This window comes from Falco punctatus (assembly GCF_963210335.1).
Source record: "Falco punctatus genome assembly, chromosome: 3".
Classification (NCBI taxonomy): domain Eukaryota; kingdom Metazoa; phylum Chordata; class Aves; order Falconiformes; family Falconidae; genus Falco; species Falco punctatus.
In genome coordinates this window covers 105,125,720-105,150,722 of record NC_137582.1, presented here as the reverse complement: position 1 = coordinate 105,150,722, position 25,003 = coordinate 105,125,720, and the positions used below count along the sequence as shown (strand labels likewise).

Genomic DNA, 25,003 nt, shown 5'->3' with positions numbered 1-25,003 from the left:
GCGATGACGTGTCAGGGCCCGGAAGTGCGGCGGCCAAGGCGGCCGCGGGCGGGCGGCTCGGCCCTGGGGTACCGGCCTCCTCCGGCCCGGGGGACCAGCCTCTCCCCCCCCGCCGCCCCGGGAGCAGAGGCGGGCGCGGGGCGAAGCCCAGTTTCTCCGCGCCGGCAGCGGGTGAGGGCCGCCCCCGAGGCGCCGCGGAGGGCGGGAGGCCCCCTGCCCGCTGCGGTGTGCCCGGGGGAGCGGGCGGCGGGGGCTGCCCTGCGGGTCTTTGGCCTCCCGGGGCCGCGGGGTGTGCCTGCCGGGAGCGGGGAGGGCTCGAGGCGCTACCCAGAGGTCGGTCGAAGACGCGTCCTAAGGGTTGTTTGAAGTTCAGACGGCCGGCATTCCTCACTGCGGCGCCGGGAGTACGGCGGGTTCTCCCCCTAACACGGACACCTTGCCCTCCGGTACATGTCCCTCGCGTTCTGGGCAAGCATGCCTGTGCGTTGCTTCCCCAAGTCCCGTACATACTCGATTATCTCCTGGAATCCCTTTACATGAATCCGTCCTTTTGCGCATGCGTAATTGTCCCCTGAAGTGAGCCGAAGGGCTGCTGTTGCGACCACCGACCCAAATCCATTTCTAGACACGTCAGCCGGTCATCTTAGTTCTCTTACGAAGTTTTCTTGGCAAAACGTGCTCGGTTTCAATGAGATTCAATGAGCTGTTCTCTTTCATCCCAGGTGTGCCTTTCCAGTTGAATCACAGATCTCATCCATACAATAAAAGGACTTCTCGGTTACAGTCTCATAAATACACTAAGGCTTTACATATACTAAGGTTACACGTTAAGCTTCCGGTGTCACTGGTATCAGAAGACGCTACGGGAAGCCCAGGCTGGGGCATAGGTGGCAGCTATTTGGAGCAGCGGGGTGATGCGGAGGGATGTGCAGCTTCCTCCCCTCGTTTGGCTGTTTCTAAACTTTGCGAGAGAAAGTCTGCTGGATTTGTGGCTTCCCTGTGGAAGCGGGATATTTGGGTTGTCTTTCTTCATCTCTCTTTGTCCCGATTCTTTAATTCCTCCCATTCTGCCCTGTAGTCCTTTGCAAATTTTTTTCTTTCTCTCTTGCTATCTGTCTGGTTCCCTGTCCCTATTTTTCCTGCAGCCTGTCACTATTTTCCTTTCTCCATCTCTCTCTGTGTGGCTCTCAGTCCCTACTTTTTAAAATTACTCCTTTTGTAAGGACTTGTAGCCCATCGCTGTCCCATAAACGGGTCTGTTACCTGGTGGGCAGCGCCAGTTCACACACCAAGTTGAGGTATTTTCACGTGTCTGTGCAGAGATGGGTGCTGGCTCATAAAACTACAAAGCAGGCACACCTCTTCACACACAGTAAAACTTTTTACACAGTTTGAACAGTTGTCCACTATTATGTTTAGTCACACTTAATTTCATTGGCTCTTACAAGCCTCATCTCCATTTAAAAGTACAGCATTCCCCCCCCCTCCCTCCCCCCACTGGGCACATGAGGAGAGGGCTTTGTGAGTAGGGGTCTTTGTTCGAGGGTGGATCTTTTAGCATGCTAATTGGGATAGTTCACACGTAATTCAAGTAATTTTCTGTTTAGTCTTATCAACCATTTGCTTCTTCTTGAGCTTACCTTGTTACTTCTTAGCTTGTGGTATTTACCATGTCTATTCTTTCTTCCAAGGCCATGTTTTGTTAACTGTTTGTAAGGATTAACTAACATCCTCTGTTTTTCAAATTCTTTGTTTTTCACTTAGATATTTACATATTTTTTCTAAGTTTCAAGTTAAGTAACAGACTAGCCTTCTATTAATTACGTATCTGCAAGCCAGTCGACTACAGTGTGGTTTTTTCATTCTTAGTCTCTGACTGGCACCCAGTCCCAATTTTTTAGGGCCTCCCTCTCTGCCCTGTAGCCCCTCGCCATTGTTTTCGTTCACTATCTTGCTCTGTCTGGCTCCGTGCCACTGTTTTTCATTCCCCCTATCTGTCTTGCAGCCCATTGCTGTTCTTTAGTTCTGTCTGGTTCACTGTTGCTATTTATTAATTCCTCCCTCTCTGTCCTGTAATCTCTCTCTCTTTCTTTTTTGGTCTTTCTCTCCCTGCCTCTGTTTTTTCCCCTCCCTTTTTGTCGTGCTCCCTGTCCCTTCTGTTCTGCTTCTATATCCTGTGGGACATCCATGTCAGTGTCTGTCCCTCTCCCTCTTTCTGCTGCCCCCTGTCTTTCTTGGTGCTGCTTCATTCTCATGTTCCCTGCCTCATTGTTCCCTGCCTCATGCTTCCTTTTACACACGCCTTGCTCAGCCAGTGCCACTTTTCTTCCCCTGCCTCTCACTTTTGGCAGCCTCCACCCCTGCCCAGCAGCCTGTCACTCCAGGGATGGACTGCCTGCTTGCCTGTTCCCACCAGACCAAGGAGTGCAGCTCTGGGAACAACTGCTGAAGCATCCTGGGGTAGGGGGAGCATCGGGGGCCCGGAGCCCCGGAGCACACTCACTCCTGGAACTTATGTGTGTGACTAAATAACCGCTCACCGTCTCCGTTGCCTTCCTGGCTGTGTTTGCACTGCCTTTGCACCAGGTGAGGGGCTGTGAGGGAGCCCAGGGGAGGAGGTCAGGCATGGGGGGCTGTCAGGAAATGGCCCCCTGTCCCTGCTGGGCTCCAGCTGGGGTGGGGGGACCCCTGGTGCAGGCAGGGAGGCTGGTGGCAGCAGCCCCTCCCTGTAACGGGGCTGCTGTGTCCCCAGTGGTGGTGGGCTGCTGTGAGCCAAGGTGTCACCAAAATCAGAAATAAGAAGACTCCTTAACACCAATGTAGCATTAAGCAGGCATCCTTTATTGCAGCCCTGGATGCACGGTGGGTCACTCCACCTAATGTGTGTGCCATATGTTTCATTCAAACAAAATTACATAGTCCACATTTACGATTATGCATTACATTTCTTAGAAAAATCAATCATATTCATTCAACAGGTAGTACTGTGTTAATTAAGCATCATGCATGCGCCTTACAGGTATTTCTGAGTCTTCTCGGGGGTCTCAAACAATAGTCGACCCTATAGTTACAGCTGACCCATCACCGAACCTTCATTTAGTTCCCTTACATGGGGAGCCCAAGTTTGTTTCAAAGCCACCTCTACACGGGTCCCCTCAGTGACCGTAAGTTTTAAATGGCTCTTAGATAAGCAGGGTCAGATGGCAACGTCAACATAACAACCACACTGAAACAAACACTATAGATGCAAAGCTAAACCAGAATATATATATCTAAGAACTATAGTTACAAAGCTAAAACAGACGGAACTGTGTGGTAACAACAGGAGGGGGCTGTTACAGAAGGGTTGGAGTTTAATCTTAGTAATTTAGAAGTAGTCATGCATCCTAGATTTGAACAGTTAAGCATGAAGGTACCTTGATTGTTTGAAACTAATCTTTGTATACTTGTATGCAATAAATTCAGGTTCTAACAAAGGGGTGGCCCTGGAGGATGAAGGAAACCAGCCGGAGGCCAGCGATTCCAGGCCAGGAAAGAGTAAGAGGCCGAGCTGACCTGGTTTAAGGCTGTAGTGGGGACTGCAAAGGGGACCTCTGGCCAGCTGCGTGGAGCACCGGGTGGATTTGCAGACCCTCAAGACCACCAAAGACCCCTGCTCTGGACAACGGGGCATGCACCAGGGGAAAAGAGAATATTATCATTAGTTTGGGGTAATCTCGTGAAGGTGTATGTCTTTTCCTTCCGGGAAATGTGTTGACCATATGCGTGTCCCGCACCGAGAGCTGCCCGAGCGCAGGGAGGCAGGCGCGGCTGTGCCCGTTTGTGCATCAGGGTTCGGGGCGGCGGGGAAGGCCACCTCCCGCGGCTGCCGCGCTTGCGGGCTCGGCTGCTGCGCGGCGCGGCCCGAGGGGCAGCTTGGGTGCCGGTTTCGGGCGTTGATCCGCGGGCGTCGCGCCGGTGGCCGGGCCCTGGGAGCGGAGCGGCCGCGCCCCGGGACCCGCCGCGCCGCCCGCTGCAGCGCTGTGAGTGCCGCGCCTACGCGGCGCAGCGACAAACCGCCGCGCTCGCTGCTGCCGACCGGCGGCCCCGGTGCGGTACTGCAGGTGCCGCGCCTGCTCCCACCCTGCTCGCTGCTGCCGCCCGGCGATTAACCGGCGCTGCCGCGGGTCGGCGCGTAACGGCGGGGGCCGGTCCCGGCGGGGGCGGGGGGGCTCCTCTTCGCTGTCCGCACGGGGGGGCGGCACGGGGGGCTGCAGCCGCCGCTGCGGCAGAGCCCGGTGTGCGGGCGGCGAGCGGAGTGCGGGCGGCCCGGGGGGTCCGAGAGCCGAGGGAGGGGGGCGGCGGCGGGCGCCTCCGCAGAGCCCCCCTGAACCTGCCCCGGCCCTGCTCGCCCCGCGCAGCTGCCCCCCGCCCCAGCCCCTCCCCTGCAGCCGGGCCCGCAGCACCCCCAGCCCTGCCGTGACGGCTCAGCCGGGCCCGGTGCGCCGGGCGCTGCCTTGGCGCGGGTGCCGGTAGCCCCGGTGCGGGCAGGGAGCGGCGCCTGCGGAGCCCCCGCGGGCCGAGCTGCGCTGGCAGCGGCCGCTGCTGCTCTCCCGCCCCGGGGCCGTGCCAAGGCCGCCGCTGCCGGTCCCTGCCCTGGGCTCGCCCGGGCGGCCCCTGCCCGGCCTCGCTCCCCCCGCGACGTGGGACTGGCGCTGCCCGGTGTGGGCAGGGGCTGTGCTGGGCCGGCCAGTGCTGCAGCGATTGCTGCCCTTCCCTGTGCACCTCTGCGCATCCCTCTGCACCTCTGCGCATCCCTCTGCACCTCTGCCCTTCTCTCTGCACCTCTGCCCTTCCCTCTGCACCTCTGCCCTTCTCTCTGCACCTCTGCGCATCCCTCTGCACCTCTGCCCTTCCCTCTGCACCTCTGCCCTTCTCTCTGCACCTCTGCCCTTCTCTCTGCACCTCTGCGCATCCCTCTGCACCTCTGCCCTTCTCTCTGCACCTCTGCCCTTCTCTCTGCACCTCTGCGCATCCCTCTGCACCTCTGCCCTTCCCTCTGCACCTCTGCCCTTCTCTCTGCACCTCTGCACATCCCTCTGCACCTCTGCCCTTCTCTCTGCACCTCTGCCCTTCCCTCTGCACCTCTGCCCTTCCCTCTGCACCTCTGCCCTTCTCTCTGCACCTCTGCACATCCCTCTGCACCTCTGCCCTTCTCTCTGCACCTCTGCACATCCCTCTGCACCTCTGCCCTTCCCTCTGCACCTCTGCGCTTCCCTCTGCACGTCTGCGCTTCTTTCTGCACTTCTGCCCTTCCCTGGTGTTCTCTTCCTGTACGTGCTGCTTTCTGTCCCAGCCTTCTTTTCTCTCTCCTTCCTTTTCTTGCTCCCTCCAACCCTTTGTCTTGCTCACTGTCATTTCTTTCATTCCGTATCTCACTGCCCTGGCCTCTTTCGTGTTCATCTTTTATCCTTTCTGACTCTTTCTGCTGCTCCCTGTACCTATTTATTGCTTCACCTCTGTCCCACCCTCTGTCCCTATTTTTTCTCTTGGCTCGCCTCCCTGTCATTCTCTCTGTTGCCCTTAGCGTCCTGCTCCCTGTCCCTCTCTTTTGCTGTATCCCACATTCTGGCTCCCTGTCCCTCACTGGTTTTCTACATCCCCCAGTCCTTCTAGTCCATTTTTCTCTTCATCACTCTGTCTGCTCCCTATTCTTTAATTCCTGTGTCTCTCCCCTTTAGCTCAGAGGTTTTTGGGTGTTACTCAGCCTCTCTCTGTCCAGCCCACTCTCCCCTTTTCAAATTCCTCCCACTCTGCCCTGTGGCCCATCACTACTTTTTGGGTTTCTACATCTCTCAGCCTGGTTCCCCCTCCCTTCCTCCTCTCTGGCCTGTAGCCCATCACTGTTTTTTTCCCCCACCTCTGCCTCTCTCTCTGTAGCTCCCTTTCCCTATTTTTCAGTGCCCCCTCTCTGCCCTGTAGCTGGCGGCTGCATTGGGTTTACATGGCAGGGGTTTGTTAGCTGGGGTGGGGAGGGACAGGGGCCACAGGGGTGGCTTCTGTGAGGAGACACCAGGAGATGCTCCCATGTTGGACACAGCTGGTTCCAGCTCCCAGACAGATCTGCTGCTGGTTAAAGCTGAGCCCATCAGCAATGCTGCTGGCACCTCTGTGATGACAGGTTTAGGGAGGGGTAAAAAAAACACTGCGTAGGAGCTGTGACAGAGAAAATGTGAGTGTGAAACAGCCCTGCAGACACCAAGGTCAGTGAAGAAATGTCATGGACTATGACTATGCAATTACTTTAGTGTGTATAATGTGTACTCTTGAGTAGCTTGGTGTGCGCGTTAGGAGGGAAGATACCCCGTGCACCCGGCACTGCAATTAACCAACGTCTGCTTTCTGACTATCGTTTGGCATGGAGGGTTTTCCTGGTTATGATTTTCAGTAACACAGCCACTGCTCCCACACAGAAGGTGCCAGGAAGGAATTCTGACGCTGGCCTGCCCCTTCCCTTTGCAGCCATAGGACTGCTGCAACAAAACCAGGGCTAGGGGCTTTCTGAGCCAAGAAAAGAGCCCCCTCGCTTTTGCACTCTTAATGGAGCCTGATGCCCACGTTAAGACCATCCGGCTCTGCTCCCACAGGGCAGGCACCAGGCAGGAGCTGCGCTGCTGGCCCTTGGCAGCCACGGACCTGGCACAAGAGAGCTTGGGCTACCTGCTTCCTCAGCCGAGGGAACAGCCCTGGTGTGCTCTCAGCTCTGCTGGAGGCATCAAGAAGTTTTTCTAGGAAAAGAGATGGAAGAGTTTGAGGAAGATTCAGAATCCAGAGAAAAAAGGAAGAAGCTCATGGTCATCTTTTCAAAGTAAGCTACATACATTGCCAAGAACACTGCAGCCTCTTTCTCTGATCATCAGAGTAAAATTTGCAATTTTTTCTGTAATATTTAAAAATCGCGATGATGAGGGGAAGGTATCATACTACAAGTGCCGTGTTCATGTTAAGGAGGTTTGATCATACTCACGTAAGCCATCCTCAGGAGTCAGAAGTCATGTGCCGATAGTCACAACCAGTAATACAGGACTAATGCTGTGGTCTAGTAAAATTTATGACAAAATGTACTGTTTCTGTGTGAAAAAAGCCTATGTAACCTCTTCAGATATGGAAGTATTACTTTTTCCTGGTTTCCTGGCTCAGTGAATAATCAATTACACTTGCCTTTTAGAGCAAGGAATTGGTAAGGAAGGGCTGCCTTAGTGGTGGGATGCCCACGCAATCAATGAATTGGGAGGGTGGGAGTTTGTTCCAGTTCTGTTCTAGCAGTCATACGCTCTATGGCTGTGCTGTAAGTTTGGTTTCAATTGATGATCTAAGCTGCTTATTTATTGTTTGGTCTCATATTCCATATGGATCTTGTTTTTTGTTTCTGTTGTGACTTCTGCAAATAACCGCAGAGGAAAGACACTGAAAAGACAGTAGTAAAGGCAGAAGGGAAGAAAAGGGATGAAAAGGGACAAACAATGGGATAAGATTGTGGTAAACGGACTAACAGTTGTTTTCTGTTCATAAAACTTTCTAGATGTGAAGTGTCTAAAACTTGAGTGTTTCACATGAAATACATCCAGGTTACAAATAATTACGCCTCACTGCACATACCAAGAGTTCAGAACTTGACAGCTTGCTTCATTACGTTAGCACTTAGCAGTTAACAAAACATTTAGTTCCCCAGAATGTAGAAAAAGAAAAGAGAATGAGAGTGAAACATGAGAGAAGAAACATTAAACTTATATTTTGTAGCCTTTTTGAAAACTTAATCTAGCTCTACTCTTGGTGTAAAAATACTAATTTTACTTTTAGGCATTAAAGCACTTCTTGTGCTAGTTAAGGTTTGTGTCAGCTAATGGACTGTCAGATGTTTGGAGTTCAGCGAACGTAATGGAAACGGCACTGATTTTGAGTTCCTACTTTCAGACGCTAGGTGGTAGAACTTGCTTTATTTGCATTTTTGCAATAGAAGATTAATTAGAACAGAAACTTACATTGGTGCTTTTAATGCTCGTGATGGTGTGGGAATGCTCATATACTTGAGATAAAATGAGAAGGCTTAACAGCTTTTTTTCTGCAACCTTTTCATTTAGCAGGGAAGGAGTATCAATAGTAACGTTGGATTTTTTTTTTTTTTTTCTTTCTGGTGTTCTCCTGAGTAAAGGTTGCTAAAGCAAATAGGCAAGTGTGCCTTTTTCATTTAGCGTGGAATCCGTTATTAACTGTCTGCTGTTCAGACCACTCGTGTCATTGGTAGGATACATACAAGTATTAAGATGGTGCTTAGAAGGTTTCATGTTCATTGCTCTGTGCTTATTGGAAACATTCAGCTGTTGGTTAGTGAACTGTCATTCGCAAGCTGCAGGCTCTGTGCAGTTCTGCCTGTTTGTTATGAAAGTGGTTGTCTTAGGAAACTTAAAGCAATTGGATTAAAGATCAGCTTCACTCAAAATTACATTCCACCTGATGATCAGAAATGTAGGACAGCATTCTGAGGGTTTTGTTTGCTTTCTAGACATACTCTTAAAGGCTGAGGGAAAAGAGAAATACTATGAACTTCTGTGAAAAGCTAGTAAGCCACAGGCTTCCAGATCCTTTGGAAATATTTTCTTTGAAGACATAAAGAAAACACACAGTATGGTTTTGATTAATGAAAGCTGAGATTCTACAGCATGCCAGTATGGTATAAAGTAATCAATTCAAAGTATAAATTATTGTCTAATAGGATTACTGAAAATAAAGTTGAACCGTGGAAGCAAAGCTCCCCAAACTATGTTTTTCTAAGCAAGCAACCTACATGTGACTGAAAGAACAAGTGGCATTTCACAATTTTGTATTTTAGTTTCTGAAGTCACTCTTTACTGGGAGGACAAGCCTTACTTGTCTACAGAAGTGGGTTTTTTATAAGTTAACCAGTACTTCAACCAAATTTGCCCTGTGGAACTGGGGCATGGTGCAAGAAATCCTAGGTTTATCTTTTTAGTCTTCATTCCTTGCCAAGAGTAAGTGTTCAGGTACCTTCAGGTCAGGAAAATCTGTGAGAGGGGCTTGCTTGACATCCTTCCTTCTTCTCATAATTGCCAGAAAACCCATTTTGCTATAGTCTCCATTTAAATAGTTTAAATTAGCCTGGAATCTATAGATTTTCTATTCTTTTGCTGGGTGGTGTAGTTTAGCTTGTGTGGGTGGGTGTTCATGGGAGGGCAGGAGGAAGGATATTGAAAGCCATCAAGTGTGCTTGTGGTGCCACTGATTTCGTTAAATCAGTGGCACTGGGTACTGGAATTCAGTTTGGTGAGCCTGGCTTCTAAGGGTCAGTTGTATTCTAAATTAAATTACATGTACGAACAAACCGGATAAATTAAAGTACAGAAGAATGTAATATGTGTGGGTTTCTGTCAGGGTGTTTTTGTGCTGGAGTTACCCCTGCGAGTTTGAAATCCTTCTAGCATCTGCATTTTCCTGATGTTTTCAGCTACTCAGCTGCAGCCCCAGTAGCCATTTAAAAATTAAAATTTTTGTGTTAGCTAAGTGCCTTACCTTGATAGTTGTTCATCAGGTCACGGGTTTAAATACAGCTTCTGGTAACTATTGCCATGCACAGAGCTTTTTTGGTTTGTTTTTTCCTCCTTGTCATGAACCTCCCCTTTCCCAAAGCAGAACCCGTTCGGAGTGCCACAGTGCTGTAAGGGTAGCGCGGGGCTCCACAGCTGTGACTGTGTCACACAGACGGGGTGGCTTTGGCCAGATCCGTGCTGGCTTTCTTAACGTGGGGTTCATCTCATGGCCTAACGCAGTATTCACTTCTACTGCTGTGCATCGTATCTGTGCTGGGAAGCTGCCGGTACGGACAAACCGTGTTGGACAGTAGCAGGTAGAATAAAGAACGTGGAGAGGCGACATTTTAAGCTTCCCCATTTTGATATCTTTGCTTTAGAATCCAGACTTGTATTTTTCAGTGAAAGAACTGTTCATGCTGTATGCCATTGGAAGGTTTTAAGTAGTGTGTGGACCCTGATTTGTGTTTTTTTCCTAACCTGTACGTTTAAATATACATCTAACAAATTTTGCATACCTCCTGCTATGTAGAGCTTTGCTTCGGTTTCTGTTATTAAAAAATATTTTCTGGATCTGCTTTTCATTATTTGGGTGAAGCAGAAACCAACTCTAAAGTGATACCCATTAGGTGCTCGAGAAAATTATTATCTTTAGTCCTTTTAGGTAAGAACACTGCCTTCCTGCTCCCCCCAGGCCCTTGGGCAGTATTGCGGTGCTGTCATTTAGGAACCTTGCAAACATGAATCTGAAAACCTGAATGGCCAATGTTTATTGACAATACTTTCAGAGGTGGCTCTTTTGAAAGCTGGCCACAAAAATCTGATTTGTAATGGCTTGTGGCTGAGAAACTGGGCTGAAGTGTTTAAAATCTGTTCTACCAGGCTTGACATCTGTATTCAGTGCAGCCCTTACTACAGGCTTTTGTTAAGGAAAAATTTAGAATTATCCTACAGAGTAGCATGCTGGCTTGTTTCTTACTCAACAGTAGTATTAACATTTTGGCTGTGAATAGATAATGAAATATAGTTTAAATAGTTAGTGAAGTGTTAACCTTGAACTTAGACATTTTAGAGGAGCTGTTATGTCTGATGCTGCCCGTTACTGAAATGTATTAATGCTAATGGTATTTATCACATTGCCTCAACTACTGTCTGGGCTGTGGTTTATCTATAATTTTTGTGGAATCAGACAAGTAATCAATATGGATCAATCAAAAAGGACTCTGTAGTCTATTTCTTAATTCAAATTTATGCTAACAGTAGTCCCTGCTTTTACAAAAACTTTCTTTGCTGTCAGCTTGGGTAGCAGTATGTCACATACCTAAAGTTTTACAAATTTGCGATGTCACTCTAGCAGCAAACTATGCTTCTTGTAGAAAAAGTGCAATCAAGCTTTTTGGTTTTTTTTTTTTGTTTGTTTGGCTTTTGATTTGGATCTGGTATATCATGAAGTTTGAGAAATCATCACGAGATTTCTATACACAGTTTGCCAAGGAAGGTTTGAGCAAAGTTGTAATCATGGATGATATTCTTCCTTGGATTCATCTTGTTTTCTTGAACTTAAATTCTTTTTAGGCAGTACTTTTCTTTGCTAGTTTTTTTAAGGAGTGCATTAGAATGTACCACTCTTTCCTAAGATCTTTTGAGTGTTCTGACCTGTGTGCCTCAGAAAACTGATTGCCCATCACCATTTTCCATGAAAATCAGTTTTCCATGATTTACCAGTATTAAGTTGTTCAGCAACAAACAGGTAATTATCTAAGCTTGTTAGTGTTAGTGGGAATGTTTTCAAGCAGTCCATTCTGAACGAGATAGTTACCTCAGGAAGCACAGATAGTCCTTTGTTTTTATTGCCTTGGATGGTAACCTCACAGCAGGATCACATCTGATATTTCATGCAGTTGTAAATATTCCTCTCAAAACTAAGAGTGCTGTTTATGGACACCGAAGGATTTCAGCTCACCTTGTACAGTGGATGCCTGCTAGTTCATGAGGATCTGAGTCATTGGAGGCTTCTTGTGCACTGTGGCAGCAGAACAAAGGGCTGCTTTCATGAGTTAGAACACCAGTAAATGGGATTTGTTACCTTTCTCCCTAGTTACAATGTGATTTAAATGGAAAGTACAGCTTGGAAGAAGTAAGTTCAATGATAGCTTTGATCTAAGGAAACTAGAATGTTAAATGTTGAGAAGGCGCTTTGTTTTCCTGTCTCGTTTTTGGCGGTACCTATTCTGGATTGAAACCCACATTTGTTCACCTAGTAAGTGTAAGGTGGTGCAAGCAGAACGTGACCATTTTACTGGTCTTGCCTTTGGTGCTGAAAAGTTGCTAATACTGAGCTGGCGCATATAGATTTGGAGAGACATGATACAATAATACTGCATTTATTAATAGAGCTAAGTGTTGTAGAAGATTAGGTGCTAGAGTTGCTATTTGGCTTAAGCTTTTAACATTTAGTTGACATTTAAGGGCAAATCACATATCTAATAACTTGAGTTTCAATGATAACACCTCAGTACTGTTGAGACGGTGATACAAACTGATAAAAAAGCCAGAGTTAAGCTGGGTGGTTTTTTTTGTTGTGTTGTTTCTTTTTTCTTAGGTTCTTTTTTTTTTTTTTTAATTGAACAAGAGTGGTTTTGGTGTGCTCTGAATAACATCTTGCCTCCTGAAAGTTATGTCTTTTCAGTTTTAAATATTGTTATATCTTTCTAAAATAAATACTTAATGATATGCTCAATAAAAAACCTCTTAAAGTGGCATGTTACTGTTTTTGTATTTGTTCTTCAACTGTAACTTTTACATTAACTTCTTTTTAATGAAATAAATGTTAATGAAATTGATGGTATGGCAGTGTATCTTGATACAATAAAGCAGTATTGGTAGTACATTAAGGAGAACAGTGAATTATCAGATTGGTTGTTTACTGATAATTTTAGTCAGTTAGAAAAAAGTTTAGTTCCCTAGCTCAGTAGCACTGAGTACGAGCAGATCCTTTGACAAAGTGAAGTGAACCTGTTAACTCAGAAACCTAATGGTGAGGAAACGTATGTGCAGAACTTCTAAACGTGTTCAGCATTAAAAACTGTCAGCTGCAATGTGTTACCAGAGATCAAGGTTTAATAAAGGAAACTTGGTTTGTTTGTTTTTTTCCAGTTACAAGTACTACAGCCAAAGTATTAAGTAGTTTGAAAGTCCTTGCACCAAAGTTATTCACATCATGTTTTCATTGTTTTTAATCGTCATAACTGTTGGGATGTGATCTAGGCAGACACAGGGAGGCAGCTCACCAGTAAACTTCAGAGATCTTGGGAAGATCAAGGTAAAAAGGACTTGAAAAGATAAATTGAGAGGGAGTTAATGGTTTGAGAGGATGTTAGAGAAGAAATTTTTCAAAGTAGTGAAAGTCTGCAGCAGCTGGCAGTTGACGACTCTGACCCAATCGGCAATGAGCCAGGACGCCATCAGCGAGCTGGCTGTGGTTTCCTCTGCTTAAAACAATTACTCAAAAACATAATACCGAAATGGGTTAACTTACAGCAAAATGAAACGTGGCTGGATTTTCACTGAGTAGTAACCTACATGTTGTAGTTACTTAAATTTAACTATGAAATAAGTAGCTGAATTGCTACTTGTTTACTCTGTAGTTCAAAGAATGTACAACGTCTCAGAAAGGGTTATAAATATACTCTTTCCTGTAGCAACCTATGTTTGTAGAATAAAGTAATTCATTTAGAATGAAAAAATATACCACCTACCCCCCAGTCCTCAAATCTAAATCTTGTTTGCTCTTCATCCATAGGGTGGGTGTAAATAATGATAAAAAGATAGGTGCAAAAGAGATGCGGTGCTGGATCAGAGGAAAGCTGTGGAAGAGAATGAAATGCACTTCCGAGCTGTGGGCCCTGATAGTGATGGCAAGACGAATGATTCCTCCATCTCCTGATGACATCTGAAGCCAGTTGCTAGTGGCCAGACCTACTGGCTGCTCTTCAGATGTGCTGTGACAAAATCCAAGTTCCTTTGGACTGCGTGTGATTGCAACTGATTTGATCCGTACAGAAGACAACAGAGTGAAGAAGTGAGGTGCTCCAGTCAGCACCCGAGTCCTATGTCGACCGCTGTGTTATTTCACTTGCAGTCATAGGAAATTATAACAAGTTAAGTGGCTCTGCTGGGGATGGGGTGAGGATGGTGACATAAACAGGTTGTTTTCACAAGGCCTGTCTGGTCTGAAGAAACACAAAAGTGAATCAGGTGATAGTTTTCATGTTGCCATTCATAAAGCTGAGTGTGATGGCCATGCAGCTGAACCAAAATGTTTTATCACAGACTGTTTTAAGTAATGAAACCAAAAGTTTGTCATTTAAGCATACTATGTCATGTCTGAGAAATGGTTCTTTCTTACAGGCCAGGTGCCACGGACCAAATACAAAAGTAAATTTTTGGCAAGTAAGGGCTTTAATGAAAAAGTGATTGCAGAGAAGATCACAAACAATGAAGAGCTGAAGACAGATGAAGAAAGTAAGTGCAGACCGTTGGTGTGTGTTGGGTTTTCTTTTACTTTCCTAAAACTTGAATGTCAAAACTGTACTTAAGATGAATGTTTTACTTATTCTTCTGCTTCTACAAAAATGTAGAATGTGTAAGGTATAAGACAGAAATACTAGAGTTCCTTCCGACTCAGATCTGCCTTCCCAACACTCTTGATGTAAATATTAAACACTGAAAATCTTGGTAACTTATTTGTTACTCTTTGAATATTTTTCAGTTAAACAGTCTGCTAAAATTTGTCAGACCTGTGTTGTGCGTGGACCGTTGTATTGTTACTACGGGACCCAGGTCCCCTGTTGCTCCGAACGAAAGGAGCTGCTGCACCCCGAGCCTGGTCCTGGCACTGCGGAGGGGCTGTGTTTGGGTGGGCACGCGCTTGGGCACTGCGCTAGCAGCTGATAGCAGAAGGTTGCCTAAGAATTGTTTTATGTTTCATTTAAGTTCTCTAGAGAGAGATTGATCATTTCTTCCTTATTACTGTTGAAACTTTCATTTGAGTCTGGCTTGGTATAAACATGGGAACTCTTAACAGAGTAATCTCCCCGCTCCCCCCATCTAAAAGTATTTAAATTCACTGTTAGTAAAACACGAAGCCTTAGCCTTTCCTTGCAGGAATTAGTCATTTAAAAGTGGGTTATGTTATATTTTCCATTTATCAAAAAGCAACTAAAATGCAAATGGGCCTTTGAATTTTATGGCAGGGAAAACACCTGTGTAGCGTGTTCTATGGCAGTGTGGTTAACTGCAGTTTACAGGAATGCTCATCAGATAAAAGATGTGCTGAATAAGGGAAATGCGTACCTGGGTAACAAGCCTTGTTTGGGAAAGTCAGATTAGTTATCTACAGCTTCCTGAGGATGATAAGCAAAACTTAAAAATTTTCGTACTCTAGTGCAGTGTAAAAGTACCTTTTTTTGGTTTATATAATAAAAAATGACGGAATGTGTGGATCTTAAGGCATGTTCCCAGTTTCGCACAGAAGTGTGCTGTAGTTTGGATGCTGGGCCCCAACTAGGGGCACAACTTAACTTATGCAGATAACAACAGTTTCAACTGGTGACTGACAGCTGAGTTTCATTTAAGAAAAGTAGGCAAAGGGAGACTGACTTGTGACTTCGAACATTTGGGGTTGGCTACACTGGAAAACTGTAAGCAAGTGGTTTGATTATTCTGGGCTTAGTTATATCAAGGACACAAGTAAAACTTGCTATTTAAAAACTGCCCTAAGATTCATATTAAGACTCTGAAGGATTTCTTTATTCTTCATAAAAAAACATTTATTGAAGACTTAAATCTTAAGTGCAGCTAGCAGTTAAAAAAAGTAGATGTAACTGTTGGGTTTTTTCCCCCACCTGTAACTCAGAAAGCAAAAGCATGCAAGAACAATTCAAGGCAGTTTATTAAATTAAAAAAAAAAAAGTTTATCTGAAGACTTTAGTCTTTCAGAATGTTTTTAAAACTTGTGAAAAGCCAATGGTTCAGATTTGTGTTAGTGTATTTTGCAGATAGCAGTGTGCTACACACAGTATTTTTTCCAGTGTGTCATTTAGAAAATGCCTACACCAGAAAAAGAATACTCTGTACAGGTATTTTTTTCCTGTTTGGTTATGTTCAGGACCGCTAGGTGCACAGCAGTCACGTTGTGTGTTGCAGGGTGGTTTTTTCTTCAGATCAGATGCATGGTTTTAGCGGAAACTCATGCGCAAATTATGATTCTCCATTGAGTTTAGGAAAAATTCAGCACTTTGAAAGTGCTTGTCTGCATGGTGTAAGATGAAGAAGTGGAAATGTAAAGTGATTTTGGTGCTGATGTATCTGTACACCTGTACTTCAACTTGCGTTTTCTCCTTGCAGCAAAAATATTTCCCTTTATTGAATTATAGTGTTAACTAAAACATGTGCAGGGTTTTGGTCTGAAGTCAGAATGTTTTCTGATTTAGAATAGACAAGGTAGCTAATAGGAGTAATGAGTACTTGCATCCTTAAGTAACTGAAAACTAAATGTGTTTCTTGGTGCTTGACTTAGCATCTGTTCTTGATGTTTCCAAACTTCTTTTGAAGAGCTACACTCTTAAATCTCTCACAGTTCCAATGAATGACGTTTTTAGGCTGAAATACTGGATGATGCATCTTGAGTCTAAGGGTATAAGTTCTCTCTGAGTTGGTGATTCTTTTGAATTCTGAGCCTCTGACAGGGTGAAGGAAGAAGGGAGGAGCAGAGGCAGGGCAGGAGTCTTTTCATAGCTTTCCTAGTCCTCTACTTTATGGCTTTGCTTATACTGTCTTTTCAGTTAGATGCTTTGAAATGTATTGCTGATCACTGTAAAAATTAGGCTTTGATTTTTCTTTTTTATAATCTGTTTAATACAATTCTTAAGCTTAATCCATATGTAGTTTTGTGAAGGGTGAGGGTGCTGTCTGGAATTGTGGTGTGGCTGGAGAAGAAAACCTACATTCGAAATGGTGTGTGGTATGCATAACACAACATTTTGTGGATCTCTGTACCATTTTGTTAATTCAGATCCTGTGAGCTTGAACATACCTAAAAAGAGTTCAAAACAATAGTACAGCTAGTTATGGTTCAGATAATGTTGTATTAAGAAATGGCAAGTTGACATAAGGAAAGCTGAATGTTGTAACATTGGAGTAATAAAATATGCCCCTTTTGATCATGCTTGGAACCGCTGTATTGGCAAAGAATATTTTCTTACCTGTAGTAGATTTAATGAGTGCTGTGGAGTAGAATAAACCTATGTGATGATGTTAGCCAAAGCACTAGTGCAGAGTGCTTCACGGATCAGCAGCATCTTTCTAGGTGTAATGCTAGTTCTGTTACTTGGTCTTAGAAGAAAACAGGCTAAATGTTAAAGGGTTTGTAGCTCTACAGTTATTATCTGGGTAGGAGAAGAATGGGTTGACATCTTCCGTTCTTGTAGATCTTAACCAGGTGTGTGATGTCACAATTGCAATACAAAGAGATAGTGAATCTGAAGTATATTTTAAATGTGAAGAATGTTTTGGCTCTTTCAATGCGCAGGGATGGTGTGAAGTAGAAAACAAAGATGATTTTTTCAGAGGAAAGGTACTACTGGTATTCAGGCAGGTGAAAGATGTCTGTTGGCGGTGGGCTTCAAAACACGAAAATAAGAAAGGTGAACAACAAGTACTGAACAAAGCTGGATTATTCCTGCCTTCCATCAGAACCAGCTAACAATGCTGGTAGGACAGCAGTGTTCACTTGATGTGTTGAAGTTTTGATACAGGTGTAGCTGAATCTTTATTTTCATCTCCTAATTTCAGTTCAGTTGTTTGGTTAAAGGATCTTTCCTAGTGTTTCAGCGCACACTAGATGAAACTAATTGCACTTTGTTTTCTCTCAACACCCACTTTCCTTGAGAGTTGAACTGTAAAATAACTGTTTCATAGGTCATCCTTGTTTAAACAATTGAGTAACAGGGGAAAGTACATATTTTTAAGAACTCTAAACAGATTGAACATGATAGCTTAAATCTTTTCCTGAAATTTCTAGCACAGGAAGTTTCAGATAACCTGAGGGACTAGTGGTACCAAGCTGACAACCCACCTCCTGATCTGTTCTTGAAAGAAGAATTCTTGCCCTTTTTTCATCCAGAACGTAGTAGGGGAATGCTGAAGTTCATGGTGAAAGAAATCATCTGAGAATTGGGTATGCCATTTTAAAATGCATTTCTTGGGAGCTGTTTACTTGTAAACCATTTTATTGGGTAAACCTTACGTCATTACGCTGTCATGGGTCAATGTGAAATTTTGGCATATCTTATTTGCTCTGTTCTACGCATCTTTTAATGTGACGAGTAAGAAAAAGAAACTGTTAGAACAAATGCTGGCATCTCTATGGAATTGTCTGTGCATCTCAAAACAGAATTTAGTCTCTGGTTGTTAAAGAACAGCACAACATTACCTATTAGAAAGACATTCTCAGTACTTCATATGAAGAAGATCAGCTGACAGTAAAGTAGCACACTGAAGTGCTACTGCATTGTAGGGTTACTGTAGCAAAAGTAGAAAAGGTTTGATGAACAATAAAATACTATAAAATATATTGATGTGAATGTTCCATGAGGAGGGCATTAATTGCTTTGTACTTCCCCAGTACAGCAGCCATGTAAGAATCATGATATATAGTCATGAAAATGGAAATAAATGGTTGAGGTTTCTAAGAAAATATTTTTTTTTGAATTCATGAGTATTGGCACACATCTTTCTTCTTCTATTGAGTCAATAGTGATGCATATTTAAAACTGCTAGAACACCTGTCTTAAAAAAAACCCAAACAAACCAAAAAAACCCCAACAAGCTACGACTTTGCTAGTTATTAGCTTAATAAATATGAAGAGTTTCCAGTGATACTTGAGTATGTGACGCACAGACAGACGACTCCAGTATGCAGTCTGTTATGAGAGTTAATTTACCTGAGCGCTAATGCAAGGGGAGACTGGATACAGATATAAGAAAATTGCTGTTGCAGTAGATTGTTGAAAAAAACCAAACAACAATAAAATAAAAAAAAAAAGCCCAGCTTGCCACCTGGTGTGTCCTTCAGGTCCAGAAAAATACTTTTTTAGTATATTGATGAGTGTATATTTTTTAGCCTTCTAAAACATTGTGTGTATACCATAATACAGAGTTTTTTGCTAACAAAAGATACAAATGATAACTACTTTTCTCTGCTGGAGTCAGGATTGTGGACTGCTGAAACCAGGCAGACTGTACCAATGGCATCTCTGACTTGAAGGAATTTCTCATTTTTAATGGACATTAAGCAAATACTTTTCAGTTACTGTGTACTTCTGTTGTAGATCAAGATGGAGATAAGAAACTTACCCTTTCAGAGTTAATTTCATTACCTGTTGGTACTGCAGAGAACCAGCAAGCTCAAGATATTGATGATGACTGAGTAAAAGACAGAAGGATGGAATTTGACGAGGTCATTGGTGCTAACCATGATGGTGTTGTCACAATGGCAGAGTTGGAGGTAAGTCTTCCTCAGTTCTAGTGATTTTAAAACCGATAGCTAATTTTTCAATACAGGATTGAAACTGCTTTAGAGACTATGAAGTCCAAAAATATTTGAATTAACAGTACAGTGTGTGTCTACTTCACAGAACTTTGGGTTACAGTATTGCTTAATAGTGCTTGCAGATAGTGTCATCGTGCTTTTTGTTAAAGGGGGTTTCCTAGCATAACTGTTATTCACAGGTATGCTTTTAGGGTTTTCTGTCACACAGACACTTGTATGGATATGGAGTGCAAGAAAGCAAGTCACAGACTTCATTAGGTGCACTGGTTATTGGGAGAATGAGTCATACTTTCAGTTGCAAATGGAGTAACTGGCAACCTATATTCATTTTAAAAAAGAAAAACCAGCACAAATCAAACTCACTCGAAAAAAACCAAAAACCAAACCACAACAAAAAAGCCAACAATCAACAAAACCTGGGCCCCAGTAGCCTAGAAAATAGCAGAGATCTCTTGTCTTTTAGTGTGTTTTTCTTTTTACAAAACCAAATTATTATTTTCAAGTGTGGATTCTAGTTTGTGGCCTTTTAGACTTTGGTTTGCAGCAGAAAGGCTTTCTTCTAATAATTCTGTCTGCAGAAGAGTCTACCAAACACCATGAAATATTTCGCACCCTATAGTTGTGGCAGTGTCATGGCCAGTGAGGAGGCTCGTGGCTCACTTTGGGCTTTTTTTTTTTTTTTTCTTTCTGGATGTAAGAATGTACTTTGACAGTTATTATTGAATTAGCAGAATTCAAACTGCAGCATAGGCAATGTGAAAAGGGAACCTGTAAAACGTTGGCTTTTTCCCTGACGTAGGATGAATGTTAAATTTCCTAACCTCAGTATGCAAATACATGGGTATGAATGATGGTGTTAGTAGGGATAAACGGTTGTATTGTGACAGAGACAATGTTAATAGCCTTTTTACTGAGAACTTTCCTTTAAAAATAGGTGCTTTATCTGTGAAGTCTTTGCATATGTATGCACACATAGATGCATGCACGTATAGGTCACTTCTAGGAAGAAGTTGAAGATAATCTTGAGTCTTCTACGGCATGAACTAAAGTGCACTGCTTGAAAACTTTTAAACTATTTTGAGTGAAGTGAAGGAGCAAAACTCTTTGTTTCTGAGACTTCTGACCTCTGTAACGTCTTCTTGGTCATTTAAAATGGAACAAGAAAGTTCTGAATGGAACACGTTCTCAAAGATTATCTCCAGAAACCAGAAAACTCATGTCATACAGATCGGCAGTGGGCTGCTCCTGAATTTTGAATTGAGATTTCTTCACAAAAGACACCAGATTTGATAATGAGTTTAGTTTGCAACCAAAATGTAGACACTTGGCATAAGCCGAGAATCTGGATTTCTGTTAGAACAGCCAAGGAAGCAGTGAATAATAATAAAAAAATAATTAGGAGATAGATGTAAACCTGTTAAAAAGGCAGAAAAAGGTGTTAGCACCTGACTTACGTTCACTTTGGGATGGCTTACGTTGGTCTTCTAATTGCTGAAGCTTACATAGAGCCAAGGTTCATAATTCTGATGTGTGGAAATGTGTGCTTAGTGATTGAAAATTTTTTTCTTACTTGTTTTAGGAATATATGGATCCTATGAATGAATACAATGCCCTGAATGAAGCAAAGCAAATGACAGCAGTAGCAGATGAAAATCAAAACTATCACTTAGAGCTGGAGGAGATCCTGAAATGTAGTGAATACTTTGCAAACAGCAAGCTTATGGACTATGTATGTAATGGTCATGAGGAGTTCTGATCCTGCTCACTTTTCCAGAGCTCTGAAGCACTTTCTTGGTTTCAATTAAAACAAAAGAAAAACAAAAGAAAAAAAAAATCCAACCCCCAAACAGGAAGTTACTTTGCTGCTATCTGTGTTACGTGCCTACAGCATGTTGTCCTAGACTTAAAAAAACCTTCTGTCCATACATAAGATCTACAGCTCTGTTGCCTTCAGTGTGAGTGGAGAAAAAAGGCCCATATTACATGGGGCAGGTACTGGACTACGTCAGCTCACCCTGGTTTGTATAGATAATCCAGCTGAAGATTCAGCTGCTTTTGGCTAATCATATTTGGTGGATGCTTCATAAATATTTAACTCTTCTTGTAGCCCTCGTAGCTGCTGATCCATGGAAATCACAAATAACACTGAAAGGTGTTGGCTTTTGTAAAGGGGATTGTAGGTCAAATATGTGTGTTCTGACCTCATGAGAATATCCACACACAGACCGGCTGGCTAATCTTCCAGTATTTTTCTCAATGCATCTCAACCTGCCTACATATTGTTGAGAATTTAATACGAGTTCTCCCTTCACCACTGAATATCTTTAGGAGTTGTAGGAAGAACTTACTTCAAATGTTACAGAGAAGCTTCTGCATCTCCTTTAAAAAGCAAACTGGTTATAGTGTGACAGGTTTTTTGTTTGCAGTTGCACTGGGGACATGAGAGACTTGCGATTGCTTATGTCTCAAAAAATCAAATTTCCTTCTAAAATGAAACAATGGGGAAGGTTTCTTTGTGGACTTAAAGATGTTGGACAGAGCAATGGGATTCACCTAGGTGTATGATTACCACTTAACTAAAATTCATTGTTAAAACTAGTATAATTACTTGCCTCTGGGCAAGTTAACGATGCTGATGAACTCATGCATGCTGAAGCTGGGGGATATACAGGCTTTGCTTTTGAGCTGCTTTTGCCAGAGCAATGCACAGTCAGCACTTGGGAAGCCTTATAATCGGTTTGCTTTTGGGTAATCTTTGAAAGCATCTTGCAACACAAGGGTCATATCCGCTACTGTTTAAAATAGAAAATGTATTTTTACTCTGCTTCCATCTTTACTGTAAAAACCTCTCTTTCTGAACAGTCGCTTGAAAATCCAAGTGAGATGTTATATTTGATTAAATTTGTTCTCTTAATATAATGTAAAAATAAGTATTGCTACCTGTTTCTGTTTCAGTATTCCCTCTTTTTCTTTTTTTCTTTTTTTTTTTTTTTTTGGGTGTTAAATGGCTGTATCAGTCTTTTTATATACATATCTTTTCCAGTAAGTATTTTTCTCCATGCTTTGGAAATGTGGCTGATTTTAGGTTTGTCAGTGAGTGGGAAAAATTGGAACTCTTCAGAGGACAGACAAATTAACACACGATTTTGAAAGAACTTTAAGAGAGGGATAAATTTAGTTGATAATCTTGTGTTTAAATGAGCTTAGAATGTCTGCCGTATTAGTCAGCCCCCACTCCCACCCCCATTCCAGCGCTCCACAGGTACTTGATTGCAGGGTAGTGAAATTTTAATATGGCTAGAGTCTGGAGATGTTAAAACCAAAATCCAGTGTATAAAACCATGGTGCTTGTGAGAAGTCCTAGGTATGATTGGTTTAGATTGATTGGCAAAAGGTCTAGGTTTTGCTTTGCTGTTGTTTTAACTAAGACTTCATAAGCACATAATGGCCTGCACTTCTAACTAGCACAAAATCGTACATGCAAACATACGGTTTTGCAGTGTGGTTGTTCCCAGTCTAGTTAAGACAAAATTTTTAGCAATATTAGTTCATAATCTTATAAATGTCCTGACTGCATTCTGGTATTACACTCCAGTTGTTTGCACAATTCAATTATTTAGATATAATTTGAGTGGACAAGTTCTAACTTGCCACACCTGATGCTCAGAAAGCAAGTGCTAGTTTGCAGAGGGGTTCTTGAGCAGCTGAAATATGATGATGAAATTTAGAAGTTTATCTGTCAGTAAAGGCAATGATTATGCATACGCGATCTTAGTTTAATCTTTTGATAATATGAGCATGGAATCTCTTGAAAAATAAAAGGTTAGCAGTATCTAGCTAGTAACTGCAAAAATGTTAAAGTATGTACTGTTGCTGTCTTTGCCACACACCTGACAAATCTGAAACTTGAGGAACAACTGTGAAAAATTAATTTTTAAAGTATGCATGGAGTTAAACATCTTAACATGTTTTATTTTTCTCTGCCAGAAATCAGGATCACATGTTAACTAACAGCTGTAAGGATAAAGTGGACTGCATGGTGAGATTTGGAGGTACATGAGAATATTCCTGGTTTGGAATTTTAGAAGTACAAACTATCCATGTTTGTCCGTAGACTTGTTTATTTTTAATAATCCTTTAAGTATTTTATAGGTACTCAATCTTTCTCAGATTCTTTTAGGTTCTTTCCCATAGGTGAACCCTTACTTGCCTGTGATGTCTAAGGAATCTAGAGACTTTTTCTTTAAAGCCTTTCATCAAGCACAAGTTACAAGTTCCATATGAGGTTTTGCTGTTTGGTTTTTCTTCAAGTATGCAGGCAATCTGCCGGCTGTTAATAGGTCTCGGTTTACGAGTGCTGCTGTCTCCTGGACATCATCTTTGTATCATCTGTTTCATCTTTGTAGAATTCAAAAGCTTGTATAGAGTATCATCTAGGATAAGCACCTATAGTCAAAAATGATACCTGTGTATTAAATAAAATCAGGACAGGTTCTTATTTCTGACCCATAACATGGTTCAATTCACCACTCTGAAGCTCTCCTCTCTTACTATACCCAGAGTAGCTGCATGCGGGCTGTTTTCTGGGAGCAGCCTGCGGCACATGTGATCCTCATGGCAATGCCAAGCAGCGTTTTGGAGAGGTTAATTTGCATTGGTGAAAATCCAGCCAAAGAGTGTGCTAGATGTGAAATGTTTTGGCTAATTGTTGTGTTCTCTCCTTGTTTTGTTTACTTGCATCATATGGCCACGTAAAGGAATCTGGCAGTATCAAGCCAGGTAACGCTTAGGGGTGCCTTGAAGAAAAGTTGAATTCTGAAGATGGTATGTGGCTAACTGCTTTTATTAAATGAGCATTTAACTTGTATTAAAGTATCTTTAGCAAGAATATCAATGCTTCATCATCACCGCTCTTGTGGTTTGGGAGTTCTCAGTTCAAATGTATATAGCAGAATTTTAACCTTACCCGGTTTGTGAACACCATAGGAGTTTGCTTTTTCAGTTCTTGTCAAATAATAATTGATTTATTGAATAGGTAAAGCCTGCTGCTGTTTGTGAAAAAGAATTGGGGAGAAAAATAAATCTGCTTAAATATTGCTCGAAGGAGTGACTGAATCATGAGGCGTAAAGCCACTTAAATGGCATGGAGCATGATACCGCAGTGGGAAGAGACTTGGGTATTTCCTGCATGCAAGTACCGAGTGTGAAGGTAGCTGAAGTCCGGCTGGTGTGGTTTACTTGCTCTGGCAGAGCCTTGCTCCCTTGTGGAAAGAATGTTTTTAAGGTATAGCTTCTATTCCATAGTGGTTGTTTTCCAAAATGCTTGGAAAATAGGAGAAGTAGGAAAACAGTTACTGTTTTGCCTCGCTTTTGTGTCCTTTCCACTCTTAAGCAGTCTTACAGAACCTTAAGAAAAATGAAAAGCATCAGTTCTGGATGTTGCTGTTCAGTCCTCCCGAAGAGTGCAGGCTAATTGGGATTCCACGTGTACTCCTGTTCCAGTCACATCTCCTTTGCCTTTAGGTGTGAACTGACTGTAGATCTGCTTTGTCTGGGAGGTCTGGCTATTTTTTTTAACCAACGTAAATAAAACATCTTTCGCTGTAGGATATCTTGTTTACTTGGGCCTTTGCACAAGAGTTGCTCAAGTCTTTTAGAACTGGAAGACCTAAAATTTGGATCCTAGATCAATAAGATCAAGCTAGCAAAAATTCCGGTAGTGAGCCTGGAAAGTTAAACCCACTAATTCTTAGTGTGATCACTTTTCTTCTCTACTCCACACGCTTGTGTTGGGCGCGGGCAGGAC

General features: G+C 43.1%; 1 pseudogene across 1 annotated transcript; it reads left to right on the top strand.

Moving 5' to 3' along the window:
- Positions 1-3: 3 nt before the first annotated feature.
- Positions 4-24,085, top strand: LOC308061127 (45 kDa calcium-binding protein-like; annotated as a pseudogene). Its single transcript, XR_013931968.1, has 7 exons — positions 4-171; positions 6,627-6,847; positions 13,387-13,501; positions 13,995-14,108; positions 17,668-17,823; positions 18,977-19,152; positions 20,777-24,085. The product of XR_013931968.1 is annotated as a 45 kDa calcium-binding protein-like (transcript).
- Positions 24,086-25,003: the final 918 nt, after the last annotated feature.